Source organism: Lathyrus oleraceus, chromosome 7 (genome assembly GCF_024323335.1).
Source record: "Lathyrus oleraceus cultivar Zhongwan6 chromosome 7, CAAS_Psat_ZW6_1.0, whole genome shotgun sequence".
In the NCBI taxonomy this organism is placed as follows: Eukaryota; Viridiplantae; Streptophyta; class Magnoliopsida; order Fabales; family Fabaceae; genus Lathyrus; species Lathyrus oleraceus.
This window is the reverse complement of record NC_066585.1, coordinates 298854263-298859349: the sequence shown is the minus strand read 5'-3', so window position 1 is coordinate 298859349 and position 5087 is coordinate 298854263. Positions and strand designations below refer to the sequence as shown.

The following is a 5087-nucleotide window of genomic DNA, read 5'->3' as shown; positions in this document are numbered from 1 at the left end:
ATGGCTTTTGATATCCAGGCGGAACAGCTGGTGCTTGGCCAGGTGCATACATGGCGTTGTTATTCTTATACGAAAAATTAGGATGGTTTTTCCAACCTGGGTTGTAGGTATTCGAATAAGGATTTCCTTGTGCGTAATTCACTTGATCGGTTGGGACTCCTGCTAATATCTGACATTCTGGTGCAGTGTGTCCAGGGGTTCCACATAACTCACAGTTTGGAGTCACGACAGCCACGGTGGCTGCGGCTGATATGGTCAAGTTGTCTAACTTTTGAACAAGGGCATCTACCTTGGCATGGACATGGTCAAGGCTATTGATTTCGTGCATTCCACTTTTTGTTTGGGACTTTTATACTCGAGTTCTTTCACCTCCCATTGGCAATGGTTTTGGGCCATGTTTTCAATGAGTTGATAGGCTTCATTGTATGGCTTGTCCATAAGTGCACCGCCTGCGGCAGCGTCTACTGTCAGTCTTGTGTTATACAGAAGCCCATTGTAAAATGTGTGAATGATCACCCAATCTTCGAGATCATGATGTGGACATATCCTCATCATGTCTTTGTATCTCTCCCATGCGTCGTAGAGAGATTCTACATCTTTTTGTCGAAATCCGTTGATTTGAGCTCTCAGCATAGCAGTTTTGCTCGACGGAAAATATCGGGATAAGAAAACGTTCTTCAGTTTTTCCCATGTTGTAACTGAGTTGGATGACAAAGATTTCAACCAAGCCCAAGCTATGTCTCTTAGTGAGAAAGGAAAGAGGCGTAGTCTTATCGCATCTTGAGATACACCATTCGCCTTTACAGTGTCCGCGTACTGCACAAACTTGGTCAAATATTCATTAGGGTCGTCCGTAGGATTTCCAGCAAATTGATGTTGTTGGACGGCTGATAATCATGAGGGTTTCAACTCGAAATCGTTTCAATTGATAGCCGGGGCAACAATGTTGCTGTGAGGTTCTTGTTGGAATGGGGTAGCGTAGAACTTAAGAGGACGATTCTGTGGTCCTTCTTCTGTTTACTATTGTTTGACCTTGATTCCATTCATCTTTGGTCAATGTACTTTGCTTATTTCATTTGAAGTTCAATTCATGTATATTCTTATTCATCTTCTTCTTCTTCTTCATCTTTTTCTTTTTTTGATCAATGAGTTAAAGATTGGTGGTTAGTCTTGACATATGGGGGGATTAACCTTCCTTGATTCAAATCTAATTCATCTTGATCAAAGATCAAGTGAATGGCTTTGCATTAAGGATAGGTTGCTTCTTGGTCAAGCAAAAAACCTAAATCAATATAAGATCATTCTTCTTTTCTTTTGGCATGGAAAGTTGTAGGAGCTTGGCTTACTAGTCAAGGTCTCTAACTTGTGTTTGTTGCCTATATTTTTATTGACCGGCCTCAGATAGGTGTGACTACTACATTAGTCCATTTACGATTGCTTAACATAGCGCTAAATTGCCTTATGGCACACTAACACTAACTATTGACCATTAACTTTTAATTCAATCCTTTAATTCTTGCACTTTACATTAATGCAATTTAATTTCTTGTTCATTATTCATTTGCTTTTGCCCTTTGCTCACTTGAGCTCATGTTTATGTTAATGCAATTTGCCTTTTGCTCACTTGAGCACATTATTATGTATATACTATTGTGCTTGTGTTTTGTTTTGATTATTGTGAACCAAATGCAAATGGACAAAAGGACTTAGATTTTAGGACATTCCCTATGCTAAATGGAGTCAAAGAGTAACTAGGCCTCATGCCTTTAGAATGCTTAATCTAGAAGGGGACTTTGAAAGGACTTAATCTCTAAACTCACTCTTGTTCATTCTTTGTTTGCATTGTAGAACTTTTTGATGTGTGTGTTCTTGTGCTAGGGATCCCAAATTTGAGCCAAGTAGAAGAACCATTGTCATGAGCATCTAAAGTGAGAGATACAAAAGCCATTGGAAGATTTCTAGGAGCTTGTTTGATTGTTGTGTGCTTGATTGCTTAAGTCATTTGCTTATTGCTTGCTATTCCAAAGGAAAAAGATCAACTTGGATCATCACTATGATCTCAAGAAGGGAACTCCATTGTTGGTTTTATTTCTCCTCCTTCACCTTTGTATGTTTAGGACTTAGCCATTCTTCTTCTTCCCTTCACTCTAACCCAAGCCAAAACGTTTGTGCAAACATTAACATTCTTTTCAAAAATTAGAAACCTAAGCATTATGCTTTTGATTTTCAAACTTCTTTTCGTAACACTTATTTTGAATTGAATCCTTAAGTCAACTTTGACCATACTTTGTAAATACTTTTCATTGGTAAGTACAACTCACTCAATTGTTTTTGTGGTCTCAATGGCCACTTCTTGCCAAAGCTTTTCATAAAAATTAGCTATTAGGTTTGAGTTATCTTAGTGGATGATATGATACTCACCTATATCCTTAGTGATGGACTATAAGACTTCCATGCTTATTATAGGGTTAACCCCTCACTAGCATGTTGAAGCTCTCCTCACATGGTAGATCTGTGGTTTTAGGTTGAGTTTTCTCCCTTTGATAACAAAAGACCTTAAGGCTTTTGGACCAATCAATTCGCCAACTTCTTTTGAGATTTTTACCCCGAACTACGAGGTTTTGATCCTAATCTTTTTTAACATGGTACGTAGGCAATGGGTTTATCCATTCAAACACAAAATTGTAAATAATTTCTACGTTCTTCTCTAATCTCCCCAATCATGTTTGCACAAATAATTTTTCACAAATACCAACCTACCTTACAAAAATTGTGAAAAGGGTTCCCTAAGAGTACCTAGGATGTTTTGGGTGCTTAAAACCTTCCCATTGCATAACCAACCCCCTTACTCAGATCTCTGACATTTTTATTAGTTTTTGATTCGATAAAACTTCTCGATTTTTATTCGCTTTCTAACCTTTCCTTTGGATAAATAGAAGTGCGGTGGCGACTCGAATTGTATGATTTAGTTTTGATTTAGTCAATAAATCTAAAGGTAACGAATACCCCACTACAGAAAAGTGGCGACTCTGCTGGGGAACATTTGCCTAGTGGGTTTTGCCTACTTTTCACCTTTGTTGTATTGTATTGTTTATCATATTTGTGACATATTTTTGTGCAAATTTGAGATTACTGTATTGTTTGTAATGTATGAATTGCTTGATATATTGATTGCTTGTGTGCTTGGTGGTCTCTTGTGAGATGAGTTCTATACCCAAACTCGAGTACACTTATGATAGGAGAATGGCATATTCTTGTTGACTTGTGTGGAGTTATTCCTTAGCAAGTTGACTTGCAAGCCCATTCACTTGGTGGAGGTCTTGTTGGGATCAATAATGTCACACGAGTAGTCGTGGTTAGGTATTACTCTTTCCAATATAAACCTTAGAAGCCAAGGACCTTAGATTACCTAGCCCATCTTGGCCTATTTTAGGACGTAGTGCGAAGATCGTTCAAGTGTAAGATTTGATACGATTGTTACGCGATACTACACTCATGAGAGTCTCTCTTGAGAATATTTTTGGAATACGAGTAGTCGTTTTATCCGATAATATCCGAAAGATGAGATGATGACTATGGGAACCTCTTTTAGAACATGATCGTCAGGTATAACCATAGTACACTCCCTTTGGGTGGTTCTTAACCGAGACTCCATGCTCGTGACTTGCAACAAACCCTTGATTCGTGGTTGATTCGTTCTTATGTATCCTTAATATCAATGGAACTTGGGTGTTGATAAGGTGTAAGCCATAATCCACCAAAATGGATGATTGATATTAAGGATGACTTGATCCATCCCATGACCTTTGTGTGGTGTGATTTGCTTGATCCTTGAGTGTGATTGTTGCATCCATGCTTTCATGCATTCATACACATCCATATCATCAACAATGAGAAAATTTTCAAGGAACTTAAGAGGTCTATTTGCAAATTTGCAGACATGGATCAGTAAAGAAGGAATACGAAGAAGTACAATTTCAGACAACCCGACTTGAAAGAGTTAAGGAGTTTGACATCCTATGTATTAGATCCCTTGGAGTTCAAGGCTTGCCATGGGAAACTTCTGTCTATTCTTTCTACCCAGGTTGATGAAGGTCTGATGAGTGTGTTGGTGCAGTTCTATGATCCTCTGTACCGTTGCTTCACTTTTCCGAATTTCCAGCTTTTGCCTACGCTTGAGGAGTATGCCTATCTTGTCGGTATACCTATCTTGGATCAGTTGTCGTATAGTGGCTTGGAGAGGGTTCCTTCTTCTCAAGAGATTGTTGATCTGTTGCACATAAATGTATCTGATATTGGTGCTCATATGACTACCAAAGGTGGAATTCAAGGTCTCCCATCTGATTTTCTCATTGCCCAAGCTACTTTGTTTGGGAAGGCCATGAGTGAGGATGCCTTTGAGGCCATATTTGTACTTCTCATCTATGGGCTGGTGTTATTTCCCAACATCGATAAATTTGTGGATGTGAACGCTATTAGGATTTTCTCTACTCTTAATCCCGTTCCGACTCTGTTGGGTGACACTTATTTCTCTTTGCATATGAGGAATGCGAAGGGTGGTGGTACCATTGTGTGCTGTTTGCCTTTGTTGTACAAGTGGTTTATTTTGCACTTGCCTCAGACGCTTGCCTTCAAGGAGAACAAGGGATGTCTACGGTGGTCCACGAGACTCATGTCTCTCACTAATGATGACATCTTTTGGTACAACCGTGTATATGATGGTGTGCAGATTATTGACTCTTGTGGTGAATTCTCCAATGTGCCTCTTCTTGGTACATGTGATGGGATTAACTACAACCTTATTTTAGCACGTCGTTAGCTTGGGTTCCCCTTAAAGGATAAACCTAATAACATTTTGTTAGAAGGTGTGTTCTTTCAAGAGGGTAAAGATCCCCAAAACTTGAAGAGCAAGATGGTCCGCGCTTGGCGCAAGATTCATAGGAAGGGAAGGAAGGAGCTTGGTCCGAAGAATTGTATTGCTTTGGAACCCTATAGCTCGTGGGTGAGGAGGAGAGCTTCTGAGTACCTTATGCCTTATGATTATCCAAGACTTACACCTATGGTTATGGCTGGGACTTCAACCCTCC

The 5087-nt window shown here is 39.4% G+C and overlaps 1 non-coding gene across 1 annotated transcript; it reads left to right on the top strand.

Annotated features, from left to right (window-relative positions):
• Nucleotides 1-526: 526 nt before the first annotated feature.
• Nucleotides 527-633, top strand: LOC127109928 (small nucleolar RNA R71). Its single transcript, XR_007797172.1, has one exon. It is a non-coding gene; the product is annotated as a small nucleolar RNA R71 (small nucleolar RNA).
• Nucleotides 634-5087: the final 4454 nt, after the last annotated feature.